The sequence below is a fragment of the Manis javanica genome, chromosome 5 (assembly GCF_040802235.1).
Source record: "Manis javanica isolate MJ-LG chromosome 5, MJ_LKY, whole genome shotgun sequence".
Taxonomy (NCBI): domain Eukaryota; kingdom Metazoa; phylum Chordata; class Mammalia; order Pholidota; family Manidae; genus Manis; species Manis javanica.
This window is the reverse complement of record NC_133160.1, coordinates 74135306-74150851: the sequence shown is the minus strand read 5'-3', so window position 1 is coordinate 74150851 and position 15546 is coordinate 74135306. Positions and strand designations below refer to the sequence as shown.

Here is a 15546-nt window from a genome sequence, read left to right as displayed (position 1 = left end):
CCCACAAAGTGAGGGACTGATTGCCTTGTGGTGCTATAGATCCTTGGCCTTTATCAAAGGGACAAGAATCTGGGATGGTCACTGGGGGACAAAAGGTGACTGAAGTCAGCATTGTTAACTCAGAAACTGTAGCTACCCCCCATGGAACAAATAGCATTTATACTGGACTCAATTCTTTCTTTCTGGAAACAACTAAACTGCTAAGGAAATGTGTTCTTCAAGTACTACTGTGAAAGATTCACGGTGAAACATTCTTTTTGTCCCCAAGGGCTCTGAGGATAACTACGAGCTGTGGGTCACTTCTGAGAAGGAAAAAACCCTACATCCACTCATTGGTAAGTGTCAGGGAAAATGTATGATGAGGTTGGTGGGGTTCAAAATTCTAACTCTAAAATCTCAAGTTAATGGCTCTTTGGTCTTAAGTTTAAATACCTGTCAAACTGAAAATCTCACACAGTGTTCATTGATGTCGTTAGTATTCAAGTCTTGAATTCCTCTGTTCCACTTCCTAACTATTAAATAGCCTCTAATTTGTGAGCATCTTCTAAAACCCAGTCATGTCTCTGAATCCAAATCCAAATGTTTATCATCTGCTCTGTGCCCAGAATTTTTCTCAGTGGCCTAAAGAAAATGAGATGATCACATTTAGATTCCTCAAGCCGTCACTTGACTGAGCCACACGTACTTTGCTGTGTCTCAGGCTAAGTTTACCACCATTGTTCCCAAGGTTATTGATACAGAGCTTACACCTCTCCTAAAATAGTCATTACAAGTCAGCTCAAAATAGTAATTCTTGGATCATCAAATTTGTTCACTGTGGAAATGGAAATTCCACATTTCCATTAAATAAACACATGCACAGGATCTGAGAGAGACCTTGCAATAGAGTAATGGGGGCAATGATTCTTGCTAGAAACCTTAGAGCATTTCCTCTTACAGAATTATTAATTTTTAATCCTTCCGACAATCCATTGGCTATTACTCTTTCTCCAATGATCTGAAGAGTATTTTCAAGTGATCTGGAAAAATGTAAAGAACCAAGTTTTCTCCTTGAAACAGATATTCCCCATCTTAGAATACAAAGAGTCACCACGTGCATAGCTGAGGACAGTGTGCCCGCCCCCTTCATGGTTTTTTTAAATTAATAATAAGTCAGCAATAAAGTGAAAAACATCAAAACCCTAGGTATATTTATTTTAATAAAATGCATTAACTTAGATAAAACAATAAAGATGGTAACTTTTATGCTTAGAACATCACGTACCACAGCTGGCAATAAGAAATGTGAAGAGGCCGCCCAATCTTGATGATCCCTTAGCAGCCATTCTGAATACTCTTCTTAGCATGCTGGAAATTCTCAGTGGTGAACTAACTCGTGGCTATACTTGTGATTTCATTGTATTTTATTGCTGTCACAGAAGCTTCTTTTGCCTTAAAAGATGGAAGTCGCTGTGATTGTTGTGCTAAACACGGTATTGACATTGTATGTGCACCAGATGAAAGGAAAACAAGAGCTCCTCAAGTTACATTCAATAATACCTGTGAGCTGAAAGAAAGGGAACTTTCATTCTACCCTGGAAAAATGAAAGCTAGGTCATGAGCCCAGAGTTTTGAGTTTTCTATGGAGAGGAAGCAATTTAAAGCATGAAAGAGCAAAACAAATTTCTGGGAGTGGCAACTCCCATGATTTTGGGCGCAGTTTTCCACTCTGTAAACAAGTGTTTTGCACTCTGCTTTTGGGTTCCCAACACAGTGTGCATCCTTCCATCTGACCACTGGCAGGAGCCTCCTGGGGGCAGGGGGACAGTGGGAGGGAAGCATAAAGGCTCCCTGCTGCTCTTGTGTAGCCCTGGGGTTAGAACTGACAAAAGCAAATGGAAATTCTGTTTGTTAAGATGACACCTTGAGGGAGACAACAGTGATCATAACAATTCTTAACATATCCTATTATTTAAAATTTATTAACTACCAATGTTTACTATATTTACTTTGATCCTTATAAGCAAGTGCTTGAAAGCATGAATGTAAGGTTCCAAGGGGCAATCGGCCTGAGCCTTACACACCTAGTTAGTGTCAAGACAGAAACTAGGAGGCGTTAAATAGTCTCAGATGGAAGCACAGCACAAGCCAACACGGTGCACGGCCCTCCCTGATGGGGCTGTGCATTCCAAGCAAAGCACCATGTTTAAACTTTGTTTTTCTCTTTTTAAATTATTGCTTGGGCACCTGCTTTCTGCAGGGGTTTCCCAGGTAAGTGAATATGACGCCGACTCAGAGGCACAGCATTCTTTCTCCAGAAGCCCCAGGAGAATGGCAGCACACCCCAGTATGGTGCACATGCTCATGGTAAGGCAGGTTTGTACCCTACTCACCACCATCAGCCAGAATCTGTATTTAGGTTTTTCTCCATGCAGGGCATGAACATCCTTATGGTATTAAAATGAGCCTTCTTCCTGCTCCGTTCGTGCCCCAGGAACTGCAGGATGCTATCTTTTCTTTCATCCTGAAGCCCAGGCACCTGGCCAGGAACCAACGGACAGGTGAGCCCCGTCCTTTCCCACACGGGCTTCTTCTTGGCTGATGTCTCCACTCCTGGAAACAAACTCACAACATAGAGTTGATTCTTCTCCATGAGGGGGTGGGGAGGCAGTACATGCAAGAACCTAACAATGAACAAATAACCCAAAATAAACCTCAGAGGCACCCAACGCCATTGCTAGGAAGGGTTTTCTCCCCCTTCATTCCTCTAGGTAGACAGTCTCTTCTGTCTCTGTAATTCCAGAGCATTTCCAACATTGAATTACATTATAATCACAACTCTAACTTATTAGAGTGTGAGCTTCATATGTCCGGGGAATGGATTTTTCCCATGACAGGTTTTCTACAATATCTAAGGCCATCACAAGAAGTGATCAAATGGTGGCCTCATTAGAGAGACGTGGGATGAAAGAATTAAGGGGGAGTAAAGAATTACAGGACATATCGACTTTACATAAGGTGAAATTGAACTCTCAGTTTTACCCACACAAGAGCTCACTCGCGTCTGCTTCACAGCATGTGGAGGCCACAACTGGATAGAAATTTAGGGATTGGGCTTATTATTATTTCTTCAGATGATTTTTATCTCTGCAAAGCCAAAATGCTCCCGATGATGTGTCCTTCTCAGAACACACCATGCTATTAATTTGAGACATGTTTGAGCCAGAAAAGAATTTCTACTTAGAGCATTTCTAACATTATGATTGCTATTCTATAAGAACAATTATGCAAAAATTTGTTTTTTAAATGTTCACACCTTAATTCCACCTTGAGGAAACACTAAGCCACATCATGCCATGACCATATAAAAATCCTACATTCCTAAAATTTACCTTCTTTTAGCATTCCCATATACTCATGGCAAAAGCATATATTTTTGGAGTTGCAGAGGCAACATGAACTGTAAGACTAAATAACCTATATTACAAATATTCCAGCTAAGCCGAATAAAATTTCTGAGAGAGTACAGGACTCACTGTGTCTAATTTATGTTTGTTCAAGGGATACAGCATTGTTTTTACAAAAGCTGAATAATAGATTACATTCGCATAGTTCTAGAAATAACAAAATCAGGTTACGAGTAGGGAAACCAGGTCACATACAATTCAACCTACATATGCACATGTAGCATAAGCATGTGTACATGTTGACACACAGAAACCTCCTGCTGGATTAAAGAACGTATTTGCATCATTCCTTCTCTGCCTTTAAAATGGTTGGGGTGTGTATCTCAGGGCAGGAAGAAAGACCCTTAAGTAGGCGGAGTAGTGGCATTATTCCTTCACAACCATGTACCTTCTGGAAGCCGAAAGAGACAGTGGAGAATGGGGGTGGGTATCAAAGATGCCTTAGGTCCTCAAAGTGAAGGAAGTTACTTTTATCGAGGCCAAGTGAGCCCTGACTGGTGCCGACCTGTACGTTACATTCTCTAGTTCACCAGTAAGATACAAGGAGCTTCATATATGTTAAAGTTGAGCAAACTGAAGCTCAAAGACTCTTGAGCAGCTTACCCAACTAAGTGGGAAACCAGGAGCCTTTTGGTTACTTGATTCTGGTCTCGCTGACCCAGCGTCACAAGCACTGCTCCCTATGGGTGCACGTGGAAGTGCACTCACTCATTACGTCCGAAAAAAGCCAAGTGGATGGACGTTTGGGTATATTCGGTGAAATGTTACTCATGTGCGTATCCTTCCTACAACTTGACTCCACTGTTGACTTCTTTAAAGCTTTCAGTTTTGCAAGCAGGTGGTTTAAGCAAATATTCAGGTGCCTTACTTGAAAAACATTCATAGATGAGAAATGAGAACATTAAACTCAAAACGATCACCTTTTCTTTGTAAAGCTCTTTGTCAGTATTGTCCTGAGCTGTTCAGTAATTGGAAATCATGCCTAGGCAGCTTGGTGGGGTATCAAGACAACTGGCCACCTGCAGTCTTGTAATACAGGCAGCATGTAATGACTATTTGCCAAGGACCCTGACTGCAGAAAGTCATCCACGGAGCTGCCTGAGGGTTGTGGCCTCCCAGAGCAAAGGGCCAGGGGCTGACTCAAGAGTGGGGTCAAGCAGGTGGTGTCAGGAAGGGCAGATCCTTTTGACAGGAGAAAGTTGATGATGTTGGTCAAATAGAAAGCCCAACAGGAAATCTCAGAGTCACAGGAGACTTCCTATGAAGGTAGATATTGCCCACACTCTGCCTCATTTGAATACCAAATTTTCTTAGCTTTAAAATTGGGCTCTGACACTGAAATCCACGGCACATAGTTAGTACCAGGAAACTTGTACAGCTATAGGTTGAGTGTTTCATGATGCAGTGAAGCAGGCAGTAGATGCCCCTGAAAGGACTGACCCTGAGTCTGGTCAGGCCTGGAGGTTTAACTACTTGTTTGCAAAATATGGTGAAGGAGAACACATTAGCACCACAAGGATGCAATTGGCCAATTTCAGAATGTGGGAAATTCTAAACAGCCACTGACTCAATTTCTTCTCTTCTCTATATTGGAAGAAATGTGATGTGCAATGGCAATGGTGGAAATAAGGTGAAGTGAATTAAACTGCCAGTAATGATCATCCCACTTCTCCCTTAGATTCACGCTGGAAGAGAGTTAAAAAGAGTGTTGTTGCACACCTGGCCTGTTGGAAGAGCTCCAGCACTTCGCAGGACAACCCCAGCCCAGCACCACCACCTGCAAAGCCAAGACAGCTCTTTGGCATTTCTATGATGGACATTTGTGACGATGACAAGCTGCTCAACCCCATTCTGGTAGGTCTCACTGCAGTCTTGTGTAGCCCTCCTGAGGAATGAGAGCTCAGGAGCGAAAGGCTTCTCCTCCAAATCTAGCTCCAAATGGCTCTGGCTGAGAGGCTTTTTCAATATTACATCAAAGAATCAAATCAGACTTAGGTACTGCAGAGTTATAAGGCAAATACCACAGGAGAAGGTACTTTTGTCCATTGCACTTGTTTCAGGAAATTCACACACGCCTGCTCAGGTCCGTCAAAATGGGTTTCGTGTGTATGAATCTCTGAGGGTCCTCCTCATCCTCATAGTCCCTTTTCATCTCCTTCCTTAAATTCTGCAGTAGGTCCAAGTCTCCTTCAGCTAAAGTGACTCAATCATACAACTCAAAATTGCATCCCATGGATTTGACTTGCATGTCAAGTGCTTAAGTGTAAAGACTCATCCTCTGGCCAGTATGCACACTTTAACCCAAATGGCAACTGTCAGGTTAAAGCCACTGACGTGGGCCTATGTTGTCTTCAATGGTGTACTGATTGACACTGTTAGAATTCACTGAGTGTCCAGTACATTTCCTAGCGCTGTAGTAGATACAGGAAATTTTATTCCAAATTGAAAGACTTTATCATGCTACCTACTGCCCAGGTCCTCGCATCCTTCCCCACAAATTTAGGGGATGCGTAGCTCTGAGTATCATTATCCACACAAAGACACACACCAAGAGCATCAGCAGAGTATGTTTGTGCCCCAGGTCACATAGAAGATAGGCTGGACACTAGATTTTAGAGCCCTTGGACTATGTAACTCCAAGCCCTATTATCTCCCACACTGCAAGCAGAGGCCCTGGAGATATGGCCACAGTAAAGAAACACTGTTGACAACGGAATGTAATCAGAGTAGGTGGCCAGGGATTGGGGCCTGCTTTTAAAAGAGGGAAGGAAATACAAGAAGTGGGAATGGGGTATGTATATACTTGCTCAAAAGGGAATAAACAAATGGGAAATGAGTATGGCAAAATGATTTACAGATGTGGGGAAGAACGTCTACCTCTATTAGGGACTAATGAACAATGAATGGAAGAGGACAAGGTGATTCCACAAAGGCCTTGAAGAAGACAACTTTGATGAAAAAGCATAAATTCCCTGAAATGGAAAATCTGATTCAAATAAGTGATTGAAGTGTTTCAGAACACGAATGTAGAGTGGACTGTTGGGTAGAAACGTATTTAGAGAAATGGAAAAACGATTCCACATGTAGTCCCCCCAACACTACCACAATGCGTCCACATACACTCTGGAGATGAGCTGCCATATCTCTGTCTTTCCTTTTCTTTCTATAGGATATGCTTGCTTTTATCAATGAAAAAGGGCCTCTCAGGAAAGGTGTATTCAGGACAGCGACCCACATGAAATCTGGCATAGAACTAAAGGAGAAGCTCAATTCCGGGAAGAAAGTGAACTGGAATAGTGAATCCATCTTTGTGATAGTGGCAGTCTTAAAGGTAGGGAGACTTCTAGCAGTGTTCACACACAGACTAACTCTGAAGTTGTATGATTGGTATCATCTATCACGATGGCCTAGGAGCTATCAAAGACATAACAGGTTAAGACTGTGCAAAACTATAAAACACAAAGTCAAAATTTCACAGAGCTACTTTGATCATCAAAAGCCTGCTTAGATATAATTTCCTCTTATTCACACACGACCTTCCCCATCATACCTCCTGAGCGCTCTATGCAAAATAACCATGATAATAATAACAAAATAATAAATTTCAACCTCCACACATATACAAAATGTTTACCAGAACAACCGTCCTAATTTGATGACTTCCTGCCCATACTCCTAAGGAGGGAAAGTTTCCAAAGGAAAATTTATATTCATCTTCAGAGATGGTTGTATTACTTTGCCGTAGTATGCAAAATTAGACTTAAAATGCATCAAAAAATGCTCAGTGCAGCCACCAAAATCTCTGGTCACTTCATTATCATTCCTTCCCATTACCCTCATGCCTTTTACTGTCAGAGTCACATAGAGATGCCTCCAGCATGTGGTGTCTTTTCACCTTTAGCGCCTTTGGCATCCTCTGTTAAAACTTGAATTGATTTGTTTAGCCCACTGCCACAGACACAGTCCCACGGAAATCATCTCCCACCACATGCCTCGCCTGGTAAACATGACTTGTAAAAAGTGGGTGCAGCAGCTACAGTTTGATTGGAAATTTTAATGTTTAGTATGTCTATACAAAAAATAGATCAATTGTGAAGGGACACATCTAAATCACAAGTATCAGTTACATGTCTATAAGGAGAATAAGAGAACTGAGACAGGGTATCATCAGTCCATCTTAGAGCTTGTTAGCAACTCTGAACCACAACATGTTAATGTAGTAATGACTGCAAACAGGTTAGGAAAATTATCACATAAATGTCAGTTACATTTGGTCTTTCCTTGTCCTCCATGAGACTATATGATAAATAGCAACAGATAGAAACGACGCAGAGGTGACCACTACCCCCACAGAGACCACAATAATATACACTGGGTATGTGACTAGCAAGGCTGCTGCTGCTCTCTGCAGGGTGCACACATGGAACTGCTTTGATTTTCTAGCAAGAGTCAGCTTTGTTCTACGCCCAAACTAGCCAGAGGATGGCACTCATAGGTACAGTTCTTAGACATTCCTCAAGTTTTCTCCTCCTAAAGTTCACTGATCCTGGTGGAGAATCAGACTTTGCAACTTTGGCCTTGATAATACCATGTGAAACTAACTGGAGACATAGGCCTTAACCAGAAAGGACTATCTCCTCAGGGCCACACTCATTTTGCCATTAAGCTGTCTTAAAAGAGAGGTGCAACTACAAATACCGTTGGCACAGTCGGGTCATGTTCTGGCTTCAGCACAGCTGGCCACCAGTGGATTGTGCAGCACAGGGTCAAGGAGAGAGAGGGGACACACATGTCATGACAGCTGCAGTTTGGGGCACAAGGCTAGGGCCCTTGCGCTCCCTGCTAGACTCCCAGAGCCAGCCAGGACTGTCGTGCTTCCTCCTTCCAAATACACTGGGATGGTTCCACAGCAAACACACTGAGAACTCTGTCCTGGGTGGGTACAGTGTGCCAGTGACTCAGTGGAGCAATGACAGGACTGGGACTTTCCCCTTTTCCTTCACTGCTCTATCACCAGCACTCAAAAGAGCACCTGGCACAAAGAGTGGCTCCATAAGCATTAGAAGGAGGGAACACTTACTGGATCGTAATTGTGATGATTCCCTGCAGACATTTTCTGACTGAGCTAAAACTAAGAGAAGTCCTGGGCTATGTAGTGAGCTCAGTGGAAGCGAGCTATGCCTGTGACGCTGGTAAGGCCATCAGGCTTGCGCAGAACTTTAAAGCTTCATAAATGTTAATAGGCTCACTTGTATAATGGTAACACTTGTTCATCAGCCTTCTGTGCTGCCAGATTTCCAGGCCTCCACTTAGGAGGCTTACATTTGCCTATCCCTAACCCGGAGGCATGAAATTGTGATGTATCTAAATCTTGAGACACTTCCCCTTTTGGGGGGAAGATATATATGTTCTACTGAGGGACTGAAAAGGGTAACAGGTAGCTAGGCATTGAGGATCTGGCTGTATTTCCAACATCTGCTGCTTATAAGGCTGCAGAACGGGACTTTTATAGGGTTACAAAAGGGAGGAATCGAACTATTAAAAGAGTAGTTTTCTCCCAAGGGGCACAGATTCCTCTGGGCGGAAGGCCTGGTTCTCTCTTAATATCTGTGCAATAGCATGCGCGTGTATGTTTTGCTTAAAAAACTTTACTTGCTAGAATTCAGAGCAAGCACTGTCTCAAACAAACAAGCAAGATGGGTACGTGTATTTCTTCTCAAGAAGCTGAATTGTTTTACCACCAGACCTGGTCGGTTTGTGCTAGTTGGCTAAAATGTACACAAAAAGTCACTTCCAGAGGCTACAAGGGGCTTTATCTTCATTGCCAACAGAACCCAGACTCTGTCTCTATGCTCCTCAGTTGTGGTGAAAATCCAAGCTACTGCTTTGGGTGTGCAAGTCAGTGCAGAGTCAGAACCGAACTCTCCTAGGTCATGGTTTGGGTGGCTTTGAAGGTAGCGGGCACTGAACTGAAGTTTGCCACTCAAGGTTTTTCTCTGCAATTTCTCCAATATGTATTGACTGCAATAATAATATTCTTTATTTTTGCAAGGATTTTCTTCAAAATATCTAAGGAAGTCTTTTTTCATCCAGTCTGTATGATAAATGGCTTGCTATTCCTTGTCAAGGGAAGAGGGAGGATGAGAAAATAACTGCCACCCGGAGGTAATGATGCAACAATTAATTACTCTACTAGGCTCACATTGAGAACTACAACCGACATACCCTTAGGAAAATATGCCTATCATTTACAGCTTTGACCACTAAAATAGTTATGAAATCCGAAGGGTTTTCATTTGATCACACTCAGAAGACCAGTTTAAACATACATGCACCTCTTAACTGCCCTCATTGAACTCTTTTTCCCTAAGCTTACTCGTATGGACTCCTTGACCATTTTACACCTTCTGAATGTATGAAACTGATAGGAAATGAGACCCACAAGTCTCTGAGAGATGCTAGCAGACAACTTTGCCAGTGGTATGACCTCACTTTGGCCAAGCACTTATTTAACCGGAGAAGTTATTACCTGGTTCAGGAATTGAATTGGGTCCAACATTTCTCTATGCATTCACACCTGGAGCTCTGTGTTTCCCACTTCCACATCCAAATGATTCCCTCACTTAAAATTTCATTTTTCTGTCTTTAAGCTTTTAGACCAGCTGCCAAGAGCCAATGCTGTGCTCTTGCGGTGTCTTTTCGGGGTATTAAACAACATCAAGCAGCACTCTTCATACAACGAGATGACCGCTTTCGCCTTATCACAGCATATAGCCCCGAGCCTTCTTTGTCTACCTAACCCTTGCAGCACAGAAGCAGGAATGTACTTGATGAAAAGGGTAAAGAGATTTCTTATTTTTATGTCCTGTGGGGCTGAGTCACCACCTTGAGTCTGAAACATGTGCTAGTAATTCAGACAGACCAGTTTTTAAAAGTGCACATTTTAATTACCCCCCTGCCCATCAGCAGGCATTTATCTAGTGGTGTACAGGACAGTGGGCTGTACAGTGGGAAATGGAGAGGAGCTGAGTCACTTCTCTCTCTTTCTCTGTGCAAGAGGGTCAGTGCTACACTGACTAAACTATACAGTGACAAGAGTGATGTGATGTGACTCCTGGGCTTTGGAGTTTGACAAGCCAACTTTCAGCTCTTGGCCTGCTTGCTGAGGACTTGTAACTATGGGCACACTTTGCAGGCGGCGCTTTCCTCATTGTGCAATGGCGGGGACACCCAGGACCTCACTGGTCGTGAGTGGCACATCCTACATGGTTGGGCACTATGTTCCACACACACTGGTCTTCCTCTGTCAGCAGTAGGTCATTCCCAAGAATGCTTGCCTACCATTTCACTTGGTACATGCTGAGGTAGCAGTAAAAGACTCCGGAGCATCCTAATGGAGCCACAGCATGCCTCATGAGATCATAGCTCTGCCCCAACTCGGCCAGAGAGCAGGCATGAGGTGCAGCAGTGCGTGAGGAGTGACTGCCGCAGACAGGCCGCCATGGTTTCTCTCCAACTGCTGACCTTCCATCACAGAGAACCCACAGAGATCTCTGCTTCCCAAGTTTAGGGTTCTTCCACACTTAGTAAGTGAATTTCACAAGTTTTGGTCTATTGGATGCTTCATAAATTTTAGTAAGGTGTTTTACATCATTTGCATCTCAAAAGACCTGGAAAGTTCTTCATAAGAAATAAAGCTTGGTAAGAGATTATATATACATCTCCAACCCAAGCATCCTATGTGACTTCCTTGCAATTTAATCTATCTTTAAAGATGTAAGCATTGATTTAAAAATGTGACCTACTAAGCTAGGGCAGAAATCATAACTTTCGTTCACGCACTGAAAGTTTTTTAACATCTGTGCCAAAGTAGTCTTGGAAGTATCATTTATTTCTTAACGAAAACTGGATTATTCTTGGTTCTTTAGAATCAACTATTGATTTTTCCTCAGAATTCTTGTTCATTTTTTGTTAGACTCAAGATTCACATGTGAGATGGGATTTCTAACATTGCCATGTGAAGAAGAGCACCCTGTCTTCGCCCTTTTGTGTTACAGATATCTCTGGTAGAATTTCTCATTGAAAACTGCCTCAAGATATTTGGTGAAGATGCCACCTCCCTCCTGGGGGAGAGCTCAGTGAACGGTGGTACCAGTGAGGTCGCAGGTACTGTGAATAATTAATTCAGTTGGCTTTGGTAAGGAACACGGTGAGCAGGGTTGCCAGGGTTCATGGGAGATGCTCAGACAGCGCTGTTCTGGAGCCTGCAGCAGCACTTCCCATAGGCAGTGATTTCCACTTGATCCTTCTCCCAAAGGCAGGCACATGGTCAGGTGAGGTTTCCCACCATTGTGAGATCAAAGAAAAGATAAGAGAAGGTCCCTGACTTCAAGAGGTTGCTAGTGCAGATCATTACCAGCATTAGGAGACATCATGGTATGATTCAGTGTTTGGGAATCTTTCAAACAAAGCTTGCAGCAGGACCCCTTATACACATAATCATAAGAGATATACTCTGGTTGAAAGTGCAGTGAGTGAAGGGCCTAGAGCACAGCCTGTTTGATTCACCCCACAACACCCCCGCCTTTTTCTACTCTGTGGCCCTTGAGGCACCACAGGATTCCAGTGCTCTTTGACACAGGCTGGAAAGAAGCAGCATCACTGACACAAAGTCTGACTTCTTTATAGTGTAAACTTCTTTATAGTGTGCCTCCATTTACAGCTATGTTATCTCTGGCCAGTTATTCTAGCTCAGTCTCATTTTCCTCGTCTGCACAATGTGTATGGAAAATTATGTGTAAATCCAAGGACTGTTGTGTAGATTAAATTATAAATATAAATGAAAAGAAAAATAATGGAATTTGCCTTAACACAAAAGTTGAAGTTATTTAATCCTAGCTAATCATGTCTAACTAGCAGCAGTTTGTATTATAATGTAGAGTTTTTAGATTCAGAACCTGCAAATGTGTATCATGCGACCCTTCATATCTTGACATTTCTTACTTTTATGGTAATTCAATTACTTTTTGTCAATTGTTAGGAAAATACATTTGATCGGGGGTTTAGATTAGTCTTGTATCTGAGAATTTGCTTATACTAACACAACTATTTGTTTTTCTTTTCATCAGCAACAACAGAACAGTCTTCTTGCATCTCAGCCAGTGACAGTGACAGTGACAGCGATTCATAAATGGTGCAACTGGAGCATGATGCTGAGGTCCTGCCAGACATGCTTTAAAACCTCAGCTACTGGAGCAGGGGTCAAGATGGTGGCGTGAGTAGGGTGGTGGAAATCTCCCAAAACCATATATATTTTTGAATATACAACTGATACAACTATTCCTAAAAGAGAGACCAGAAGATACAGTACGACAGCCAGAGTACATCTACATCTGCAAGAACTGAGCATCTAACAAAAAGGCCGGTGCTGCAAGCAAACTGGCTGACTGCCACAGCTCCAGAGCAGCTGGAGAACAGCCCCGCCCACAGCAACCACACAGAGTCTCCTCCCAGCACACAGCTAACCGAGACAGACAGAGGAAGCCATAGCAAGGTCCAGAAGGCACAAAGGGGCACCATTCTCGCAGGAGAACACACCAGGTGTGTCTGCCACCCACTGCAGTGCATTAGGCTATGCAGAGGGCCGCCCTGCCCACAGAACCTAAGGAGATTATCCCAGAGACTGGTCCCAGTGTGCGGGTAGACGGCACAGGCAGCTGAAGCCGAAGCAATGTCAAGAAGGCATGAAGTGGCCACAATCCACTGGGCTATCCCAGGGCCGCCCAGACCATGGCAGCTAAGTCACTGAATGGATAAAAAAGCAAGACCCATCTATATGCTCCTTACAAGAGACTCACCTCAAACCCAGAGACATACACAGAGTAAAAGGGAAGGGGTGGAAAAAAATATTTCATGCAAACAATAGGGAGAAAAAAGCTGGGATTGCACTACTTGTATAAGACAAAATGGACTTCAAAACAAAGAAAGTAACAAGAGATAAAGAAGGACATTACATAATGATAAAGGGGGCAGTCCAACAAGAAGATATAACCATTATAAATACATATCTACCCGGATTCACGATGGCCGCATGAGAGGTGAGACAGAGAACTCTTCCCAAAACCACAAATGGTACAAAAATATGGTTAATTAATACAACTAACCATAAAAGAGCAAGAAGAAAGAAAGCTGAAGTAGACTGCATACACAACTCACAAACAAGGCAGACCTCACAGGGGTATGAAAGCCTTGATCTGGCGGGAACCAAGTCCTTCACCCACCCCAGCTCACCAGCGGAAGGAAGAGAAACGGAGTGGGGAGGGGATGGAAGCTGGGAATTGTTGAACACCTGGACCTGGAGATCTGCTTTGTGAGCAGAAACCTATATTGTGTGGTGCTCTGGAGGTTGGGGAGCTGGGACAGGTGGAGTACTTGAGAGATTGAGATTCCGGCAATTTGTGGAGGACGGGATTCACACTCGGACGCTCTGGGACAAGGAAAAGGCAGGTGGTCTGAGAGGCTTCCTAGCAGTGAGAGGGCTGCTGAAGGGTCAGGATTTGCACGGAGCTTGCTGCTTGGGGGAGGGGAGAGCCGGACAATGTTGTCTGGGTGCACTCAATCCGGCTGCCTACTCAGCTCCGAGGCCCCCCACTGTGAAACGCAGCCTGCTGATTCTTCTTCCTGGCCTGACAGCACAGGATCATGAATGGGCAGTCACTGCTCTGGTGTCAGGCCAGCCAGAGGGAAGCCCCACCTACAAAAGCTAGAGATGCCAAGCACAAAGGCTTACACCTGTGTTCTTGGCCCACTGGCACTGACACTGGAGACAGTCACTGCAGACAGGAATCAGGAAATATCTCTTTCCTCCCCTCAGGCGCCGGCTCCACTCCCCTACGACCCCCAACCTCACTCTAGGGACTGAGCATCTCCAGAGACTGAAGCTTCTGGGCAATAGTGGGCACCACACAGAAATATGAAACATCAAAAGAACATGGTTCAGAACAAAATCTCACAAACCCCCAAAAAAGGGCCAAATGAAACTGAACTTACCAATCTTACTGAAAGAGAGTTCAAAATAAAAATCATAAACATGCTTATGGAGGTACAGAAAAATATTCAAGAACTCAGGAAGGAATTTAAGTCAGAGATTCAATCAATAACAAATTCCATATCTTAAATGAAACATACAATGGAGGGATTTAAAAGCAGATGAGATGTAGGAGAAGAGAAGGTAAATGGAATAGAAATAAGAGAAGAGGAATACAAAGAAGCTGAGGAACAGAGAGAAAAAAGAATCTCTAAGAATGAAAGAATATTTGGAGAACTGTGTGACCAAACCAAAAGGAATAATAGTCACATTATATGGGTACAAGAAGAAGAAAAGAGAGAAAAAAGGATAGATAGTGTCACTGAGGAGGTAATTGCTAAAAACTACCCCAATCTGGGGAAGGAGATAGTCTCTCAAGCCATGACGGTTCACAGATCTCCCAACAAAAGGGACCCAAGGAAGACAACATCAAGACATATAATAGTGAAAATGGCAAAGATCAATGATAAAGACAGACTTTTAAAAGCAGCCAGAGAGAGAAAAAAAATCACATACAAAAGAAAACCCATCAGGATATCATCAGACTTCTCAAAAGAAACCTTACAGGCCAGAAGGGAGTGGCATGATATATTTAATGCAATAAACCAGAAGGGCCTTGAAACAAAAATACTCTACACGGCAAGGTTATCATTTAACTTTGAAGGATGGATTGAACAATCTTCACATAAGCAAAAGCTGAGAGAATTTACCTCCCACAAACCACCTCTACAGTGCATTTTGGAGGGACTTCTATAGATGGAAGTATTCCTAAGGCTCAATAGATGTCACCAAAGAGACAGACAAAGAGTACAGAATATGATTCATAACATTCAAAGAATGAAGGAGGAAGAAAAAGGAGGAAAAAAACAACCTTTAGGTTGTGTTTGTAATAGAATATGAAGTGAGTAAAATTAGACTGTTAGAAGTAAGGGAATTACCCTTCAACCTCTGATTAACCATGCATCTAAAGCCAACAATGGCAATAATTACATACCTATCGATAATCACCCTAAA

General features: G+C 43.0%; 1 long non-coding RNA gene across 1 annotated transcript in view; it reads left to right on the top strand.

The window, feature by feature from the left end:
• The first annotated feature begins 237 nt into the window (after window positions 1-237).
• Window positions 238-15546, top strand: part of LOC140849570 (uncharacterized) — a 65421-nt gene continuing 50112 nt past the window's right edge. The window contains exon 1 of the long non-coding RNA XR_012131610.1: window positions 238-335. This is a non-coding gene — a long non-coding RNA (uncharacterized lncRNA). The remainder of the gene's footprint in view (window positions 336-15546) is intronic.